At 44.7% G+C, this 22,882-nt stretch overlaps 1 long non-coding RNA gene across 1 annotated transcript; it reads left to right on the top strand.

The window, feature by feature from the left end:
- The first annotated feature begins 20,460 nt into the window (after window positions 1–20,460).
- LOC128504261 (uncharacterized) lies at window positions 20,461–21,426 on the top strand. Its single transcript, XR_008355448.1, has 3 exons — window positions 20,461–20,567; window positions 20,922–21,019; window positions 21,409–21,426. It is a non-coding gene; the product is annotated as an uncharacterized LOC128504261 (long non-coding RNA).
- Window positions 21,427–22,882: the final 1,456 nt, after the last annotated feature.

Here is a 22,882-nt window from a genome sequence, read left to right as displayed (position 1 = left end):
ACAACGTCTCTGGTGTATGAGGGAGCGAGATGAGATGTCTTGTGGATGAGGGAGAGAGAAGACGTGTCTGGTGTATGAGGGATAGAGAAGACGTGTCTGGTGTTTGAGGGAGAGAGAAGACATGTCTGGTGTTTGTGGGAGTTAGAAGGCGTGTCTGAGGAAGATAACATTGCATTAACGGTTTGTTTTCTGTAGGTATTTTTGGTTGAACCAAAACAACGGGACAATCCTGATGACCGAGAGACCTCCGCAGGGAACGTACGACTTCATTATAACGGTTTCTGACGGTGTGTGGCCAGATACCTTCTCTACTATCAAAATTTATGTACAAGAGATTGGAAGTGACGCCTTCCGCAGCTCGGGGTCTCTGAGACTCACAAGTAAGTAATAAGTGGTGCGGAGGGGTCTCAGGTAGATTCTTGTAGGACTCCGCTGGGACATTTGATGGGAAGACTGCCTGGTTTGACCATCATAGAGTTTGCACTAGATAAAGAAGTGATGTACAGGTCACCAGAGCTACATATATATGTAAATAGTGGAGCGCATATACATGGGGGAACAAAAAGAAAATACTAATAGTGTAATACGTAAAATGAACAAAATATTAATTAATTATTAATGATATTAATAATATTTTCTTTTCGTATTACACTATTAATATTTTGTCCATTTTACGTATTACACTATTAGTACCGTATATTCCGGCGTATAAGACGACTTTTTAACCCCAAAAAATCTTCTTAAAAGTGGGGGGTCGTCTTATACGCCGGGTACTTACCAAACCGGAGGTTCCCACGAAGCCACCAATCTCTCTAATCACTAGGCGCCGGCTATCGATGCCGAGCGCAGGGATGCCGTCATGTCCCGGCGCCCGGCATCAAATGCCGGCGCGTAGTGATGAGGGAGCAGGGAAGCCCGAGGTCTGGCACTTCAGACCTCGGCTTCCCTGCTCTCTAATCACTAGGCTATTGATGCCAAGCGCAGGGATGATGTCATGTCCCGGCGCCTAGTGATTAGAGAGCAGGGAAGCCGAGGTCTGAAGTGCCAGACCTCGGGCTTCCCTGCTCCCTCATCACTACGCGCCCACAACTGGATGGAAGAAAGAAGACAGAAGATAAGGTAAGAGATGGGGAGAAAGGGAGGAGAAATATATATATATACACATATATATACATATACATATACATATACACATATATATACATATATATATACACATATATATACATATATATACACACACACACACACTCTGGTGTGTGTGTATATATATATATATATATATATACATACGTGTATGTATGTATGTATGTATGTATGTATGTATGTATGTATGTATGTATGTATGTATGTATATATATATATATATATATATATATATATATATATATATATATATATATATATATATATATATATATATATATATATATATATATATATATATATATATATATATATATATATATATATATATATATATATATATATATATATATATATATATATATATATATATACATGTGTGTGTAAAGGCAGGGGTGTGTGGTGAGGGCAGTGTATAAATGTGTATGTATGGACAGGCATATGTGTAGATATATATATAGATATATATATATATATATTATATGTGTGTGTGTGTGTGTAAGGGCAGTGCGGAATATACGCCGGAATATACGGTATTTTCTTTTTGTTCCCCCATGTATATGCGCTCCACTATTTGCTGTTGGATTTCGTTTACACTTTAAGGAAGAGTGTTGTGGAAGCTGCTTTTAGTGTGGGGAAGTATATATTGTTATTTATTGTAATTTTGGTTATTTTGCACGTGGAACATTGGTCTCTCTTTTGTTGCTACTACATATATTTGTAACCATTTCCCTGGACTCCTGTACATTGTACCATAAAGACATTAAAATGATGTAGTATCCCTGCATAGGGATGGAAGGAAATGGTGGGACAGGAACGCTCTTGGCATTAAGTGACCCCTGTCCTACTCAGTGCGTAACCCCAATTCCCTTCCCCGCTCCTATCTGGGTAAATACGTTACTATCTCTGCTTCTCAGTCATAACTTTTTAACCCGCATTTTAGGCATTACAGCAGAGGAATTCATAGAGAAGGATGAGTTTGGAGTCAGATCTAAGAGCGATGCGCTTTAATCATCTTTATCTGCATTTGTTGTGGGAGGGAGCTGGTCCTGGGGTGCCTAATGGCCACAGAACTGGGATGGTGTCTAGATAAGTTTTTGCTGCCGTCTTAACTGAGTTTTTTTGTATTCTTCTCAATGACAGATCCGATCAGTGCTGAAGGAAAGGAATTCCCAAGTATTCATTGATTTCTGTTCACAGATGGGCTGTTTGCAGGATGGCGGGTGCACAATCCATAGCGCAGTCAGCAGATCCCCGCCTCTCGTGGATGGAGGTAGCGCATCTATAGTTTCAATTCCCCAAGTTGGAAACGTGTCCTGCAGATGTCCGGTACAGAAACACTTTTACCAGAACTGTTATTCTCTGCCCCAAAACCCTTGCCTGAATGGTGGGACTTGCACGTCGACTCTCACCGGTTACAGGTAGGCAGATTCTCTGGACCATGTTCCCGTGTGACTTATCCCTTACATCACCAACTTCAGACAGTCTACCTTTGAAACTAAAATATTTCCATTTGTCTTTCTAGGTGCCACTGTTTGACTTCGTTCCTTGGGCCACGCTCCCAGCAGACTCAGAGGTAACGGCTATGCATGGATTCATCCTATCGGCAACTGCTCGGACAGCCATCTATCGCTGGAGTTCGTAAGCGACAGCACAGATGGATTATTACTACACAGTAGAGTGTCAAGAGACAGTAAGAACTTCATCCCAGTTGGTGAGTATAAGGAAAGGGTATAGCGAGAAGGAGCAGCATCAACTAGAGAGCAGAGGCAGACCACCTTTTCTCCCTTATATTATGTACTTTACATATGGTTATTAATTATATACCCCGAATGTTTTCTTTTGAGCCTTTTTATTAGGAAGATATTTTCGTATGTTTCTCTGTGCTTTAGTAGATTCAAGCTGAGAAGAAATCGAGAACTAAACCACTTTTATTGAATGTCTACACAGTACAATACAGAGAGTCAAATCACAAGTCCAATGCAATGAGTAACAAATCACGAGTAAATGACGAGTAAATGACGAGGCAAAAAGTAACAAGTACAGTGCAATGAGTTACAAGTCACAATGCAAAGAATCAGATACCGTGCAATGAGTTACAAAGGACAAGGCATAGAGTAACAAATACAAATATGAAGTCACGAGTAACATGAAGTGAAAGTAATAATAAATCTACATTGACAATAATCACAGTTGAATTACATTCTTAGTCTGCACCCGGTCCAGCCGCACTGCTGTTAATGTGGTTTTGTTTCCATTCCCAAAGAGATTACGAGCGGCCGGCTCCTTCTCATCTTCAGACAAGACCTGACCCCGCTGAGGCTCGGCTTTCCAGAGCAGGAGAACGTTACAGACAGAACGGCATCGGATAGACCTGCGCCTAAAAGATAAAGTAGGTTAATTATCACATCGTGAGCCAGACCTGTAATTAATGCAGCCACAGGAAAGCTTAAATATTCTCCTTTACTCACAGAAGTAGAATGAAGACGAATCTTTAAGAGCAGACAGAGCTGCACTATACTCAACTAACTGACCCTCAGCTAACTCTACATGGAACATATAACCAAGACAAGTCTCACCAAATACACAACGACCCGAGTCGCACGCAGTCACATTTACTTAAAGGAAATGTCAACGTCAGGCAGTCAGGGAAGATGAATTACTGACTTCATTTACTTCGGTGCAGGGAGTCAGCCTGACTCTGGATCGCTGCCGCACAGCTTTGATAAATGAGACAGAGGGGATTGGAGGAAAGCTACTTACAGAGGATCGAACGAGTTGTGAAGTCCACGCAGTCATCATGCAGGACAGAAGGTACGGAGCACACGGACGGCTTGGGCTGGAGATCAGGGCTGACTTTACTGAAGTCACAGACGATAAACCGGGATTAATGCCTAGCGGCTGCTCCACTGGGTTTGCAATCTACGTGGATGAAAAGAAAGGAGGTGTTGAAGAGTCATGACAGTTTTTATGCATGTTTAATATTATCTGCAGTAGTAAAGCCCCACACCACGTGTTACTGGGACCCGTGTCTCATATGCATGCCATTCTCTGCAGGTTTTGGGAGCCGGATACCGTTCTGCAGCTCGGAGGCGTTAAGCAGTCATCTCCTCGTTCCCACAATCTCCTTCCACACAAACCCTTTAAAGGCTGTCTCCGCAACATCGTTCTTAATAAGCAGGTAATGACTTTCTATCACGCAGAGTATCGCTTACCTCTTACCGCAGATGGCTGCTCTGTAGTGGACGTGGGAGCTGCGCATGGATCCGGTAAACTGGATCAGCTTCGGTACTTTGGGGGTCTCTGAGCAGAGGGATGCGGTATGACCCGGTGGGTTAGCAGGATAGTCCCAGCTGGTATCATGTAGTTCAGAGGTTGGTAATGATTCCTATAAGACACGAATACATTAGAAAGTTCTTTGACTAGTAACGTGTATTACCAATATTTAGTAGCAGACGGGGGGCTCCTGCTGGTGGAACGCAGTAGAATTTGGCAACTTTAATTCAACGAACACTCGACAAATGCGATGAAGAGCAATAAAATACAACTCGCAGATATGCAGCCATACTGCACGAGGAGCCGGGTCAATAGACATTCTAAGGGTAACAAGGGTTAACTGAACCGTAAGAACGTAACACGTAGGTCCGTATCAAAGCTTTCCACCGAGTTATCCGAGCTTCTTTGTGCTGATCCGGCAGAATGATATCTAATAATTTTCTTTATGGGGTGTGTGTTTCCTTTAACACAGGTGTATTACCTAGCAGCCCACTGGAGGCCATTAATAGCTCCCCAGGCTGTGTGAGGAAGGGTACAGCTTGCTCATCACCTGTACCCTGCGACTTTCCTTGCGTCAGTGACCCCAAGCTGTGATTGCCCACCCGCTCACCAGGACTGCGGAAAAGGTACAGACTTGGCTTTCACCGATGCGCTCAGGGGTAATAACTCTACAAGAACATTAAAGGAGACCCAAACCTGAATGAATGGTTTCACCACCTTGCTGATATCACAATGTCTCCCAATATACAGATGGGTTTTATATTAAAAAACATTCTCATGCCAATATTTATGTTATATTAAAGAGACTCACCTGAACCGGGACATCTTTGTGAATGCGCAGAGTATAGTGTAGATTATTGGAAAATGGGGAGTCGCGGTGCGATCATCAAGGAATCCATTCGAATGTTTGTGGCCAAAGCTCCACCAGAAAGGACTCTTCATACATCACATCTGAACACTCTGCCACCGCCTGGTGCTCTGCTGGGCGATCATTCCTGTATCATAGTGAATAAGGTAATCCGCATTATATACTCATCCTTTTGCAGATGTCCACAAACTTCTTCCATCCTGGAGGCCACATCCGGTACCTGCTCACTCATTCTCTCCATCCGCAGCGGACACATTTTCAGGCAACGTTAAGAACACGCAACGCCGACAGCATCATCCTGCGTTTGTCTTCTAAGGACCGGAGCGAATCCACCTGCAGGTACCAAACACAGCATGAAGTCCATACCTTGACACGCGCCATGCTGCACGTTGGGTAGAGTCGCGTCCACATCTGAAGCTCCCGATTCAGAGCAGCCGGTAGATCATAGCGGAGCTTCAGCACCCGATGGTTCAGCATGACCCGGGGATCTAACGGCACCGTTTGTTTTGTCGAGGTGAGGCATGGGCTTCTAACAGTCTCCTACAATCTCGGAGAGTGGAACAAAGTTGGCTTGGAAAGGATGCAGAACGAGTTCACGCTTCGCTTTAATGGAGGAGGGGAGCACAGAGAGATAACAGCAGCTCACGGGACCTACAAAGAAATTAAAGTCGTTCGAGATGCGTGACTCTGGGAAGCATCAACCAATCGGGTTATCAAGGTTAAAAAAAAATTGTTACAGATAGTAAGTGTTTATACTTTCACAGCAATGGGCTTTAATAAAACTGAAAGCAATTCTAGTGAATGTAAGATTAGAAGCCGTGGGGTATAAAGACTCTCCCTGCCCGTCATTCCCTGGAATACACCATACGATGCTGAATTCTCACTGTCCCATCATGCGCTGATCTCCAATTCCTTCTGTGTAATCAGGATACATCAAGAACGCGAGACTGAACGGCTGCCGCCTGCCCATGGAGAACACGACAGCCTCGCCGGTGTCCGTTATAAGCCGGGAAGGAGTGACCGAAGGCTGCGTCTCAGACGTCTGTAGCAGCAGCCCCTGCAGCCGCCGCTTTGTCTGCGTTGATCTATGGATGAACCATGAATGCAGGAATCACCCAACACGTGCTGGGGTCACAAGACTTCAGAAGACATTAGAGCTTTGGGAAATTACCTTGTGCTTTCTAAGCATTCCCAGTTAAGCTGCACTCCATACACCGCATTCACTCCACTCGATTGTTAAAGCACCACTCCCATGTGTCGAGGGATAATGAGAATCGTTGTCCTGTATGAAAGAAAAACATTTTGAAACACTTTACATGATTTCGTTTTACTGGCTTAAAATGTATCTGATCTTCCGCTGTTATGGTAGATTTAACCCCTTATCTCCCTGTAACTCAACAGGTGCCCCCCCCCGGATACCTGCTTACAGAGAACGGCACAGAGGCTCACTGCGTCTACACGGTATGTGCCAGCCACCCCTGCAAACACGGCACGTGCCACGCTCGCCAGCCCAATTCACCCACCTCTGCGCAGAGGGGTACGTCGGGAGCGGATGTCATGTCTTCAGCCCCGGACTCTGGATCAGCAATCCTTATATCTTGATTTGCCTCCTGACGATCATAGGTAAATTTAACACACCGTCTCCCTCATTACCTCCCATGTAACCCGGGAGGGGGGGCTCAGCACCACCTTTAAGGGGATCGGTCATTCATTAACCCAAGGGCATTGGTTTATACAGCGCTGGAAGTCCTACCAAGGGTGGATCAGGGCAAGTTAAGATTGGTAGCAACCCTGTTATTCATGATGGATCAAGAAAAAGCATTAAAATATAAAAAATATTCAGTACCTTGCATGCTTCAAGAGGATAATTCTTGTGTCTCCATTCGCAGCGCTGATCGCCAGAATTCTGTTGTGGTCTCGCTGCAAGAGGAGTAAGACCATAAACCAAGGAGTTTATCACGGATCTGGGCATAGCCAGGACCTTGAGGACACCAGAAAAAACATCTTCCATTACAACGAAGACCACGTGAGTAAAGAGTTTGTGGGATACAATGTTACGTTTTTTATATGTAGTTTGTAGCAAGTTTAAGACTTTGGTCCACTCACCAGCTGCTGCTGATCCTGGAATTCTGATACAATCCGTACTCCATACGCCTTAAGCCACTTCATACACAGCTGAAAAGTTAAAGGGATAAAGGCCTTGTGTAACGAGATGGGATGTTTTAATTACCCAAATCACACTCAAAATACATTTATATGGGGGGGGGATTTTCCATTTTCTGCAGTAGTAGCTCTGACTCCGGACAGAGTAGGGAAGCCTACATCCAGCAAGCGCTTTCATGCGACAGCTTAAAGGTCTCTCACGTGGAAGGAGACGGCTCCCCGGCAGGCAGCCTCAGCACGCTGGCGTCATCCGGAGCCGAGGGGGACGTGGAGTACGAGGAGGAGATGAGACGGTGGGGGCCAAAGTTTGTGACTCTCTCTAAGATCCGCCAAGGATCTGCAGTGAAAGAGCGATGATCGGGAGAGACATCCTATGTTTTTGGCAGAGACTTGCGGTGATAACATTGAGGATTGTGCAGCCGAAGCAACAATGGCTAGACAGGGTATAAGCCGTATGTAACATAATTTGACTTAAAACACAGGTGAGGAGGGCCCGCTTGTGTTCATAGGGGGCAAACCCTGCATTTTCAAACACATTATTTCAAATAAAAGATATATATAGAAAACCGCTTCTAACAGGATTATGGCCCACAAGAGCGCCTGTATACTGCGAAAAAGCATCTAAAAGTATGAAGTTAACCATTTAAGTGTAACCAAACTACTGAAAAACTTATGTAAAACAAAGAAATTACTTTCACAGGATTAACAAACACGCAAATAAACTCCACAACAAACTATGCACACCCCGACCATGCGAGACACTCTGTGACTGAAAGAAACGATCTCTGCTTCTGGAGTGTAGATCTAGAGGGCTGCATTCATTTCAAAATCACAGAATTCACAAACCTTTGCCGGTCCTTCTCCAAGCTCAAGACCAGAGAATCAGCTCCACAGGACCAACACGCAGCACCAAGAAACACAAAGTTCTGGCTAGAAGACTGGAGAAACGCCCGGGTTAAATAGACTTTTGATTGATTGAGGAAATGAGGTGCAGGTGTGAGTCAGGAGCAGGCAGCCATCTTATGTCCATGGAGAGGTAAATAGTACAAAATATAGTAAAATACATGCATAGAGCTGTCTCGTGGCAAAACAGCAAAAAGTGTAGTTGTCTTGCGGCGTAATGGTGATTCTATTCCTGGTAAATATATATTATTATAGCGGCTGCGCGTATATCTAAGTCTTCAGAGTAGGTGAATTTGAGTTTATCTATTATGGACGAATGCACTTGGGATGTAGAAATAGTGAGGCAAACTATAGCATTGGGAATGCCGTTCTGCCAGTGACAGCAGACGAGAGGGATTTAGAGTAATAATTACTGATGATTAAAGGTAAGCAGACAATGCCGTAAAGCGCTGGAAAAAGCAAGCAGGGTGCTGGGTTGTTGGTAGCAGGAAGAGTTTCTGCCTTGTATTGTAAATTTATAAATCATCCAAAATGTTATACAAGGAAACATGCTTCTCTACTTATATATTTTGTGCTGTTTCAATAGCATGAGCATCCAGCCATCGTGTACTATTCACCATACTTCAATGGGCCCATCAGGAAATACTACTTTACAGAAAGGGTAGTGGATGCATGCAATCACCTTACAGCAGAAGTGGTAGATGTTAATACAGTGAAGACATTTAAGCAAGCATGGGATAGGCATAGGGCTAAGCTAGATATAGGATAAGGCCAGATACTAAGGAAAGGATTCAGAGGTTGGGCAGACCGGATGGGCCGAATGCTTCTTATCTGCCGTCACTTTCTATGTTTAACACAGGCAGGCAGAAGGGACCCTTGCGCTCTCTCGGAAACTTTACTAAAGGAGCCAGTCGACGTTGGGTGCTCGTTGACTCTTACTATTAGGTCCCTCAACATTGACATTGACGGCTCACTGAGTGTCACCCCGTGGCTGCAGCATGTATGTGTTATAACGGCTCGCTGAGTGTCACCCCGTGGCTGCAGCATGTATGTGTTATAACCCGAATGAGCTCATCCCTAAAAAATACTTATACTCAAACTCACAAAACATAACATACACCGAGACAGATGCTCTAACGAGATTGGAACCTGTAACTTTCCGCACGGCGAGTAACACAACTTACCTGCGCGCCACACTTCCGATGAATGGATCTGCTCGTCCGTAATACAAATACTCAAATTCGCCCAATCTGAAAACATCATTTTACGTACAGGGCTCAACGGGATTAGAACCAGGACCAACCTGCATGGGATGTAACAAACACTGCCGCTGCGCCACCCTTGCAACAGACAAAGCTGCTCGTCCGTAATACAAATACTCAAATTCGCCCCCCCCGAAACCATAATTCTACACACTAAGCAGTTAGACACACTAAGCAATAGGTAGTGCACCTTTTAGATTGTGTGCATTATGTTAGATGGTATAAGTATTGGTGCATCACACGCAGGCGTCATATGTTCATGGCGACGAAGAGCCTTCAATCATCTGATGGCGTGATGGTTAGGTGCGCTGCCTGCCGTATGTTGTGGTCCCGGTTCGATTCCCTGTAGCTCCGTGGGGAGCATCCAGCCATGCGGTGGTTTGAAGGTTCGGTGTGTTGTGTACTCGATGCTGTGGTCCCAGTCTGGTTTCCCTTGAAGGTTCGGTGTGTTGCGTACTCGATGCTGTGGTCCCAGTCTGGTTTCCCTTGAAGGTTCGGTGTGTTGCCTACGGGATGATGCGCTGATAGCTCGCTTCCGTGTGGCTCGGTACAGCTACTGACAATGTCTCTGTGCGTACAGCAGGCTTACCCTGAAAAAAAAAAACGTGCGCTGCAGTATTATTATTATTTTTTTTAGCATTTATAGAAAAAAAGCATAAAAGGTGTTGTGTACTACCGACTGGCTCTAACCCCCAATCATCCTGACCCGCACAGCACTTTCACACACCACCGAACATACTCATACGTCTTACACACCGCACCGAACATACCCATACGCCTTACACACCGCACCGACCATACCGCACCGCAACCACTCGCCAGGCCTCACGGGGATTAGAACCAGAAACCAAACCGCTTGGTAAGTAAGTACACTTGACACCTGCGCCACCCTTGTGGCAGACTGAATTTGCTCGTCCGTAATACTTATACTCAAATTCACAGAGTCTAAAAACATAACTTAATGTCTCTAGTCGCAGGACTTCCTGGGACTCGAACCCAGAACTCACAGCACAGTGTGCGATACACGCATCACACGCGCCACCTTCGAGATGGAGAAGAGCTGCTCATCCCTAATACAAATACACAAATTCACCCACTGGAAAAACATAATGTTACAAATATCCACCCTTACACCCAGGCCGCACAGGGATTAGAACCAGGAGCCTCTCGCGTGGCGAGCGATACACCTAACACACGTGCCACGCGCACGGCTGGATGGCCACCCTCGTCCCATCCACATATACTCAAATTTACCTACTCCAAAATACATAAAATCATACGTTATACAGGAATCACAGAGATTAGAACCAGGGGTCAGGAGCACGGTGATGAACACAGATAAGACATGCGCCACCAGTACCATGGGGCAAAAGGGCCTTGTCTGTTATACAAATACTCAGATTCACCGACTCTGAAAACATAACATTAGGCTATATACAGGATACATGGAGAATAGAACCTGCATCCACTTGTATGGGGGGGGGGGTAACGCACCAAACACCTAGACCACCATCTCAACTGGGTCAGGAGGTTTGCCAGTTCCACAAATACTCTGATGTACCCGCTCTAAAAGATTAAGAATAAGATCATCCAGCACACCGGCGGGTGAGAACCAGCAACCAACCACACGTTAGGCAATTCACTTAACCATCACGCCATTCCATTACAGGAGATGGGTGCCCACCGGCTCCACATATACTAATATCTGCCGACTCTAAAAACATTAGAAATAAATTAGCCACGAAGCGGGTTAGAAGCACTATACAGTTACCTACGGGAGCAAAGCGGGTTCGAACCAGAAACCAGTCGCAGTTTAGGCGATACACCTAACCGTTACGCCACACCACGACATGGTGTCGGCTGCCCACCTGCTCTACATTTACTCATACGGACCCCCTCTAAAAACATAAGAAGAACATGCAGACGCGCTACACACGTAGATCCAGCTTTCATGGAGATTAGAACCAAAATACTTTTATATGGTTAGTAATGCATACGATGTCGTATGACGCCACACGGAACTTTATTTCATATTTTATGCTGCTGATATATATTTTTATTGAAGTTCTATTTATTTTTCTCCTGATGAAGCCGACGATCTATCGGCGAAACGCGTAGAGAGAATAAATTGGAAGATTTCATCATATACCGGATGCTGTATTTTCTACTTGCTTTTGCACAATACTCTTTGAGTTGTGCTACATCTTAATTGTAAGTGCATTTGTGATCTTTTAAGATCAGTTGCCTGAGGATACTGCACCATTTTGGTCTATGCTTGTTTTTACAGAAGACTACACACAGTTTTCGAAGCTTGATATTTGATGAGCCTGCTTATTCCAGTCCCCTTGTGAGTGGAACTTACACATTTAATAATACAATTTTTTCCGAAATATTACACGATTGTATTTGTTTTTGTTTCTTCCCTATGTGTATGCGCTCCATTATTCCTGGTTTGCTTCTGTGTACACTTTGAGGAAGAGTGTAGTTTGGTAGCTGCTCGCATTTTGGGAAGTATTTTTATTTATTTTTATTTTACATTCACGTGGTATCTTGGTTTTTCATTTGTGAATGTGTTTTTATTAAATGTTTTTAGAGCGTGTGAATCTAAGTATATGTTTATCATGCCATGGTGTGGTGTAGTGGCTGCGTGTATTACCTGTAATACAACAGGTGAACTCGCTGTGTATAGTGTGGCTGTGTTATAGTGAGTGTTATAGTGCGTGCGTGTGTGACTTATTTTATATTTGGTGCATGTATGTGTATCAGGCAGCCGGCGAGCTCCCGTTCATGCGGTGGCGTAAAGGTTGGGTGCGTTATTCATGTTGTGAATGATAATTTTAGTCCCTGTGAATGTGTGGTGCGGTTGTGTTGATTGTTATAGTGGATCTGTGTATTTGTATCATTTTATACTTGGTGCATATGATTATATGTGGAGCAGGCAGACATCGTATGCATTACTAACCATATAAAAGTATTTTGGTTCTAATCTCCATGAAAGCTGGATCTACGTGTGTAGCGCGTCTGCATGTTCTTCTTATGTTTTTAGAGGGGGTCCGTATGAGTAAATGTAGAGCAGGTGGGCGGCCGACGCCATGTCGTGGTGTGGCGTAACGGTTAGGTGTATCGCCTAAACTGCGACTGGTTTCTGGTTCGAAGCCGCTTTGCTCCCGTAGGTAACTGTATAGTGCTTCTAACCCCCTTCGCTTCGCGGCTAATTTATTTCTAATGTTTTTAGAGTCGGCAGATATTAGTATATGTGGAGCCGGTGGGCGCCCATCTCCTGTAATGGAATGGCGTGATGGTTAAGTGAATTGCCTAACGTGTGGTTGGCTGCTGGTTCTCACCCGCCGGTCTGCTGGATGATCTTATTCTTAATCTTTTAGAGCGGGGACATCAGAGTATTTGTGGAACTGGCAAACCTCCTGACCCAGTTGAGATTGTGGTCTAGGTGTTTGGTGCGTTACCCCCCCCCCCATACAAGTGGATGCAGGTTCTATTCTCCATGTATCCTGTATATAGACTAATGTTATGTTTTCAGAGTCGGTGAATCTGAGTATTTGTATAACAGACAAGGCCCTTTTGCCCCATGGTACTGGTGGCGCATGTCTTATCTGTGTTCATCACCGTGCTCCTGGCCCCTGGTTCTAATCTCTGTGATTCCTGTATAACGTATGATTTTATGTATTTTGGAGTAGGTAAATTTGAGTATATGTGGATGGGACGAGGGTGGCCATCCAGCCGTGTGCGTGGCACGTGTGTTAGGTGTGTCGCTCGCCATGCGTGAGGCTCCTGCTTCTCATCCCTGTGCGGCCTGCGTGTAAGGGTGGATATTCGTAACATTATGTTTTTCCAGTGGGTGAATTTGTGTATTTGTATTAGGGATGAGCAGCTCTTCTCCATCTCGAAGGTGGCGCGTGTGATGCGTGTATCGCACACTGTGCTGTGAGTTCTGGGTTCGGGTCCCAGGAAGTCCTGCGACTAGAGACATTAAGTTATGTTTTTAGACTCTGTGAATTTGAGTATAAGTATTACGGACGAGCAAATTCAGTCTGCCACAAGGGTGGTGCAGGTGTCAAGTGTACTTACTTACCAAGCGGTTTGGTTTCTGGTTCTAATCCCCGTGAGGCCTGGCGAGTGGTTGCGGTGCGGTATGGTCGGTGCGGTGTGTAAGGCGTATGGGTATGTGCGGTGCGGTGTGTAAGACGTATGAGTATGTTCGGTGGTGTGTGAAAGTGCTGTGCGGGTCAGGATGATTGGGGGTTAGAGCCAGTCGGTAGTACACAACACCTTTTATGCTTTTTTTCTATAAATGCTAAAAAAAATAATAATAATACTGCAGCACACGTTTTTTTTTCAGGGTAAGACCACTGTACACACAGAGACATTGTCAGTATCTGTACCGAGCCACACAGAAGCAAGCTATCAGCGCATCATCTCGTAGGCAACACACCAAACCTTCAAGGGAAACCAGACTGGGACCACAGCATCGAGTACACAACACACCGAACCTTCAAACCACCGCATGGCTGGATGCTCCCCACGGAGCTACAGGGAATCGAACCGGGACCACAACATACGGCAGGCAGCGCACCTAACCATCACGCCATCAGATGATTGAAGGCTCTTCGTCGCCATGAACATATGACGCCTGCGTGTGATGCACCAATACTTATACCATCTAACATAATGCACACAATCTAAAAGGTGCACTACCTATTGCTTAGTGTGTCTAACTGCTTAGTGTGTAGAATTATGGTTTCGGGGGGGGCGAATTTGAGTATTTGTATTACGGACGAGCAGCTTTGTCTGTTGCAAGGGTGGCGCAGCGGCAGTGTTTGTTACACCCCATGCAGGTTGGTCCTGGTCCTAATCCCGTTGAGCCCTGTACGTAAAATTATGTTTTCAGATTGGGCGAATTTGAGTGTTTGTATTACGGACGAGCAGATCCATTCATCGGAAGTGTGGCGCGCAGGTAAGTTGCGTTACTCGCCGTGCGGAAAGTTACAGGTTCCAATCTCGTTAGAGCATCTGTCTCGGTGTATGTTATGTTTTGTGAGTTTGAGTATAAGTATTTTTTAGGGATGAGCTCATTCGGGTTATAACACATACATGCTGCAGCCACGGGGTGACACTCAGCGAGCCGTTATAACACATACATGCTGCAGCCACGGGGTGACACTCAGTGAGCCGTCAATGTCAATGTTGAGGGACCTAATAGTAAGAGTCAACGAGCACCCAACGTTGACTGGCTCCTTTAGTAAAGTTTCCGAGAGAGCGCAAGGGTCCCTTCTGCCTGCCTGTGTTAAACATAGAAAGCGACGGCAGATAAGAAGCATTCGGCCCATCCGGTCTGCCCAACCTCTGAATCCTTTCCTTAGTATCTGGCCTTATCCTATATCTAGCTTAGCCCTATGCCTATCCCATGCTTGCTTTAATGTCTTCACTGTATTAACATCTACCACTTCTGCTGTAAGGTGATTGCATGCATCCACTACCCTTTCTGTAAAGTAGTATTTCCTGATGGGCCCATTGAAGTATGGTGAATAGTACACGATGGCTGGATGCTCATGCTATTGAAACAGCACAAAATATATAAGTAGAGAAGCATGTTTCCTTGTATAACATTTTGGATGATTTATAATTTACAATACAAGGCAGAAACTCTTCCTGCTACCAACAACCCAGCACCCTGCTTGCTTTTTCCAACGCTTTACGGCATTGTCTGCTTCCCTTTAATCATCAGTAATTATTACTCTAAATCCCTCTCGTCTGCTGTCACTGGCAGAACGGCATTCCCAATGCTATAGTTTGCCTCACTATTTCTACATCCCAAGTGCATTCGTCCATAATAGATAAACTCAAATTCACCTACTCTGAAGACTTAGATATACGCGCAGCCGCTATAATAATATATATTTACCAGGAATAGAATCACCATTACGCCACAAGACAACTACACTTTTTGCTGTTTTGCCATGAAACAAGCTATATCTACATATATTTTGTACTATTTACCTCTCCATGGACATAAGATGGCTGCCTGCTCCTGACTCACACCTGCACCTCATTTCCTCAATCAATCAAAAGTCTATTTAACCCGGGCGTTTCTCCAGCCTTCTAGCCAGAACTTTGTGTTTCTTGGTGCTGCGTGTTGGTCCTGTGGAGCTGATTCTCTGGTCTTGAGCTTGGAGAAGGACCGGCAAAGGTTTGTGAATTCTGTGATTTTGAAATGAATGCAGTTCACAAGGGGGTTAGTGGCTGCGCTCTCACGGATGTGTATGAGATATATAAAAGAAAGAAAAACACAATAGTGCAATATGTCTCAAAGCTTATTTTTGTTTGAAATGAAGGCCACAAAGGGCTACTCACATTTGGTGGGGGCTTCTTCAGTTAGCCCCAAAGTATACGCTTGGGCGATATAATCCTCGCCTTAAAGATTTCTTTGGCAGCACTATGTAATATGGGCTTCTTCAGTTAGCCCCAAGATGTGCATTTAGGTGGTATAATCCTTGCCTTGGAATTTCTTTAGCCTCAGCCTTTGAAGCAGTCTGGAGTGTCCACAGTTCCTTTTTGGTGAGCAATGATAGAATTGCTCACTCCTCAGCGCATAGGTGGTAAAATCCCCACCAAGGATATAGTTATGGCTGACAAGATCTTTTGTCTTATAAATTAAAAAAGGTCCAGGAGCAAGATAAAAAAGTTTTTAAAAAAACTTATTTATTTTAAACTTTTGGTAATAAAAAACATTAAAAACCAACAAAGGGTTAATATAAAATAATACACAAACGTGTTTCGCCTAGCACAGGCTTCCTCAGAGTGTATAGAAAAGCTCCTGATACATTGAATGTTTTTATGCAGTTTGAAATGTCTAAAATGGCGCCAAATGACGTCATCAACAAGGGGTTGGTTAAAATGAATGCAGCCCTCTAGATCTACCCTCCAGAAGCAGAGATCGTTTCTTTCAGTCACAGAGTGTCTCGCATGGTCGGGGTGTGCATAGTTTGTTGTGGAGTTTATTTGCGTGTTTGTTAATACTGTGAAAGTAATTTCTTTGTTTTACATAAGTTTTTCAGTAGTTTGGTTACACTTAAATGGTTAACTTCATACTTTTAGATGCTTTTTCGCAGTATACAGGAGCTCTTGTGGGCCATAATCCTGTTAGAAGCGGTTTTCTATATATATCTTTTATTTGAAATAATGTGTTTGAAAATGCAGGGTTTGCCCCCTATGAACACAAGCGGGCCCTCCTCACCTGTGTTTTAAGTCAAATTATGTTACATACGGCTTATACCCTGTCTAGCCATTGTACAGCGCTACTAAATATGATGGCGCTATATAAAACAAATATTGGGGTGGAACTCACCACGTGCAGCAAAAATGGCCTCATGAAGTTTTGGGCTGGTCTCCAATTGTCTCCATATTTTGTTTTAATCGCCGGCCCCTGACAATGTTTTACTACAAACTGAGGACAAAGAGCCGAATAATCGTTTTACTGAGTTTATTTCAAACTTTAAAGGTGAAAACAGAAGAGGGAGCTGGGGCTTTGGCACAGGTGAATGCATGCCGGCGGTAAGGCATGAACAGGGGGGGGGTCACGTGGGGGGGCCGAGTGAGCCCCGTAATGTTAAAATGAAATAAATCCTGTATCCTTATTGGGCCCTCGTAAGGAAATGGAATCCCAGTCCCGGGTGGAGCTCGTTAAATGGAGTCGTTAAAGCTTTGATAGGGGTGCGGTGATTAGAAGTTAATTGGAGTCACGCGGGGGTATAAAGGGTAACTAGAGAACTAATGCAAGCTTCTTGTCCCGGCTCTAGGTTTGCAGACCTGTTTGCTGCTGTTCCGGACCTCTTCAGACTCGGCGGACTCCGTCCCAAGGTGAGCGAGACTGTAAGCTCTTTGGTCCGCTTTCTCTCCTTTATTTCTGCAGCTTCTCCCGATCAAACCATTGTTGCTTTGGCTGCACAATCCTCAATGTTATCACCGCAAGTCTCTGCCAAAAGCATAGGATGTCTCTCCCGATCATCGCTCTTTCACTGCAGATCCTCGGCGGCCGTGTAAGAGTAGAGTTTAGAGAGAGTCACAAACTTTGGCCCCCACCGCCTCATCTCCTCCTCGTACTCCACGTCCCCCTCGGCTCCGGACGACGCCAGCGTGCTGAGGCTGCCCGCTGGGGAGCCGTCTCTTTCCACGTGATAGACCTTTAAGCTGTCGCATGAAAGCGCTTGCTGGATGTAGGCAGCTTCTTGGAACACGTCGTCGAAGTATCGGCTGAAATCTCCGCTGGTAAAAGAACCGCTCTGCTCCGACGCGGGGTACTTTGACGGCTCCTTCATGCTGACAGACGTCTTGTAATCGCAGCTTAAGGGACCGTTTCCATGAAGCCCCCCGGTCTTCCTGCAGAAAGCGTGCGCGGCGCTGCTCCGATCACACAGCTGGAGCTCTGTCCCGTTGAATGCGTCCTGCAGAGAACATTCACTCGAATTAAAACCGATTGGTTCGTTCATCTCAGCAAGTTGCCAAACGAGCATTCATCCAATTTAACCCGTTCTGCACCAAATCTGTGCTTGCTTACCCCCCCATAAATGTATTTTGAGTGTGATTTGGGTAATTAAAACATTCCATCTCGTTACACAAGGCCTTTATCCCTTTAACTTTTCAGCTGTGTATGAAGCGGCTTAAGGCGTATGGAGTACGGATTGTATCAGAATTCCAGGATCAGCAGCAGCTGGTGAGTGGACCAAAGTCTTAAACTTGCTACAAACTACATATAAAAAATGTAACATTGTATCCCACAAACTCTTTACTCACGTGGTCTTCGTTGTAATGGAAGATGTTTTTTCTGGTGTCCTCAAGGTCCTGGCTATGCCCAGATCCGTGATAAACTCCTTGGTTTATGGTCTTCCTCCTCTTGCAGCGAGACCACAACAGAATTCTGGCGATCAGCGCTGCGAATGGAGACACAAGAATTATCCTCTTGAAGCATGCAAGGTACTGAATATTTTTTATATTTTAATGCTTTTTCTTGATCCATCATGAATAACAGGGTTGCTACCAATCTTAACTTGCCCAGTTCAGTCTCGCGTTCTTTATGCATCCTGATTACACAGAAGGAATTGGAGATCAGCGCATGATGGGACAGTGAGATTTCAGCATCGTATGGTGTATTCCAGGGAATAACGGGCAGGGAGAGTCTTTATACCCCACGGCTTCTAATCTTACATTCACTAGAATTGCTTTCAGTTTTATTGAAGCCCATTGTTGTGAAAGCGTAAACGCTTATCTTATTATCGGTAACTATTGTTTTTTTACCTTGATAACCCGATTGGTTGATGCTTCCCAGAGTCACGCATCTCGAACGACTTTAATTTCTTTGTAGGTCCCGTGAGCTGCTGTTATCTCTCTGTGCTCCCCTCCTCCATTAAAGCGAAGCGTGAACTCGTTCTGCATCCTTTCCAAGCCAACTTTGTTCCACTCTCCGAGATTGTAGGAGACTGTTAGAAGCCCATGCCTCACCTCGACAAAACAAACGGTGCCGTTAGATCCCCGGGTCATGCTGAACCATCGGGTGCTGAAGCTCCGCTATGATCTACCGGCTGCTCTGAATCGGGAGCTTCAGATGTGGACGCGACTCTACCCAACGTGCAGCATGGCGTGTGTCAAGGTATGGACTTCATGCTGTGTTTGGTACCTGCAGGTGGATGGATTCGCTCCGGTCCTTAGAAGACAAACGCAGGATGATGCTGTCGGCGTTGCCTGAAAATGTGTCTGCTGCGGATGGAGAGACTGAGTGAGCAGGTACCGGATGTGGCCTCCAGGATGGAAGAAGTTTGTGGACATCTGCAAAAGGATGAGTATATAATGCGGATTACCCTATTCACTATGATACAGAAATGATCGCCCAGCAGAGCACCAGGCGGTGGCAGAGCGTTCAGATGTGATGTATGAAGAGTCCTTTCTGGTGGAGCTTTGGCCACAAACATTCGAATGGATTCCTTGATGATCGCACCGCGACTCCCTATTTTCCAATAATCTACAGTATACTCTGCGCATTCACAAAGATGTCCCGGTTCAGGTGAGTCTCTTTAATATAACATAAATATTGGCATGAGAATGTTTTTTAATATAAAACCCATCTGTATATTGGGAGACATTGTGATATCAGCGAGGTGGTGGAACCATTCATTCAGGTTTGGGTCTCCTTTAATGTTGTAGAGTTATTACCCCTGAGCGCATCGGTGTAAGCCAAGCCTGTACCTTTTCCGCAGTCCTGGTGAGCGGGTGGGCAATCACAGCTTGGGGTCCAGGGGTCACTGATGCAAGGAGAGTTGCAGGGTGCAGGTGATGAGCAAGCTGTACCCTTCCTCACACAGCCTGGGGAGCTATTAATGGCCTCCAGTGGGCTGCTAGGTAATACACCTGTGTTAAAGGAAACACACACCCCATAAAGAAAATTATTAGATATCATTCTGCCGGATCAGCACAAAGAAGCTCGGATAACTCGGTGGAAAGCTTTGATACGGACCTACCTGTTACGTTCTTACGGTTCAGTTAACCCTTGTTACCCTTAGAATGTCTATTGACCCGGCTCCTCGTGCAGTATGGCTGCATATCTGCGAGTTGTATTTTATTGCTCTTCATCGCATTTGTCGAGTGTTCGTTGAATTAAAGTTGCCAAATTCTACCACGTTCCACCAGCAGGAGCCCCCTGTCTGCTACTAAATATTGGTAATACACATTACTAGTCAAAGAACTTTCTAATGTATTCGTGTCTTATAGGAATCATTACCAACCTCTGAACTACATGATACCAGCTGGGACTACCCTGCTAACCCACCGGGTCATACCGCATCCCTCTGCTCAGAGACCCCCAAAGTACCGAAGCTGATCCAGTTTACCGGATCCATGCGCAGCTCCCACGTCCACTACAGAGCAGCCGTCTGCAGTAAGAGGTAAGCGATACTCTGCGTGATAGAAAGTCATTACCTGCTTATTAAGAACGACGTTGTGGAGACAGCCTTTAAAGGGTTTGTGCGGAAGGACATTGTGGGAACGAGTAGATGACTGCTTAACGCCTCCGAGCTGCAGAACGGTATCCGGCTCCCAAAACCTGCAGAGAATGGCATGCATATCAGACACGGGTCACAGTAACACGTGGTGTGGGGCTTTACTACTGCAGATAATATTAAACATGCATAAAAACTGTCATGACTCTTCAACACCTCCTTTCTCTTAATCCATGCAGATTGCAACCAGAGTGCCACAGCTGCTAGGCATTAATCCCGGTTTATTGTCTGTGACTTCAGTAAAGTCAGCCCTGATCTCCAGCCCAAGCCGTCCGTGTGCTCCGTACCTTCTGTCCTGCATGATGACTCCGTGGACTTCACAACTCGTTCGATCCTCTGTAAGTAGCTTTCATCCAATCCCCTGTCTCATTTATCAAAGCTGTGCGGCAGCGATCCAGAGTCAGGCTGACTCCCTGCACTGAAGTAAATGAAGTCAGTAATTAATCTTCCCTGACTGTCCGACGTTGACATTTCCTTTAAGTAAATGTGACTGCGTGCGACTCGGGTCGTTGTGTATTTGGTGTGACTTGTCTTGGTTATATGTTCCATGTAGAGTTAGCTGAGGGTCAGTTAGTTGAGTATAATGCAGCTCTGTGTCTGCTCTTAAAGATTTGTCTTCATTCTACTTCTGTGAGTAAAGGAGAATATTTAAGCTTTCCTGTGGCTGCATTAATTACAGGTCTGGCTCACGATGTGATAATTAACCTACTTTATCTTTTAGGCGCAGGTCTATCCGATGCCGTTCTGGCTGTAACGTTCTCCTGCTCTGGAAAGCCGAGCCTCAGCGTGGTCAGGTCTTGTCTGAAGATGAGAAGGAGCTGGCCGCTCGTAATCTCTTTGGGAATGGAAACAAAACCACATTAACAGCAGTGCGGCTTGACCTGGAGCAAACTAAGAATGTAATTCAACTGTGATTATTGTCAATGTAGATTTATTATTACTCTCACTTCATGTTACTCGTGACTTCATATTTGTATTTGTTACTCTATGCCTTGTTGTTGTGAATCCTGCCGACTACGCCAATTGTTGTGGTTGTGGCCTGATTCTAACTTTAAATTATTTAATTAAGGTAATCAGGGAACCTTAATAACAACAATAAAATTTATTTAATCTATATACACTCTGTATCTTGATATACAAATGGTATATAATATGAGGTATTCCAGTCGATCATATGGTGAGAAATACTTAAATACTGTGGTGAACGGTAATTATACTTTAATGATCAGCAGAATTAAAATCACACACCAGTCTTAACAGATTGCAATAACATAACAATAATACTTAGCTTCGGTAGATGGTCAGCTTACAGAGATGATGAAGAAACCCAGCAAAACAATATCAAGTGGAACTCCGTTGGTCATAACGACTACTTGATGAAACGTTGGAAGGATTCGGGTCTATAACCCAGGGCGCTTACAAACAGGTGAAGCCCTCTGGATCCAGGCACCATCAAGCCCTGGATTGAAGTTCCCACTAGCACATGGTGTATGGTTCTTTTTAAGGTGTTTTTTACTATAGTATTGATAGGTTGCTATGTAAATAGCAACCGTATCAATTGTAAACTAGTAACAGTTTTTTCAGTTGAAAGGTGTACAATATTTCGGTTGTAACCATGCAAACCAGAATCACTAACACATCCTATACCTACACACATGTGAATAAAACAAAATGTGCCTCTGCCTATATGTAACTAAACAACACCAATAACACAAGAACTGGCTGTTATCGCCTCAGGCTAGGATAGGTTGTATAGCAACTTTGTTGTTGTTGGTGGGATCCTAGGACAACTATTGACCAGTAGGTCAATAGTTCAGCCTTTATATTAAATTAATTCTGCTGTCATTCTGCTGTCTATGACGTAAATCACAAATTAGGAAAATCATTTTCATAACAAACCACCTGTTGGTTTTCGTCATATAGCACCATTCATATAACACAAATTACAACAAACATTCACATAGCTGCAATTGGAATAACCCAACTGGGTAGCATTATGTCCATTTGTACTTGAAGCGACACAAACAGTTCCTTCTTTAGGGATATTCAGAATACGCAGTCTCTCAGTAGGGTGTGGCACTCCCTCTTCTCTGTACCAGCCGAATCCAGTTGTGCTGGTTCATTACAAGTCTTTGAAAGTCCACGGAATACCGATAAATGGGTATCCACCTTCCTCACTGAAAGAAATGGCTCCACATATC

The sequence above is a fragment of the Spea bombifrons genome, chromosome 9, assembly GCF_027358695.1.
Source record: "Spea bombifrons isolate aSpeBom1 chromosome 9, aSpeBom1.2.pri, whole genome shotgun sequence".
In the NCBI taxonomy this organism is placed as follows: Eukaryota; Metazoa; Chordata; class Amphibia; order Anura; family Pelobatidae; genus Spea; species Spea bombifrons.
Note: the sequence above shows the minus strand (reverse complement) of the source record. Positions and strands in the feature narration are given on the sequence as shown.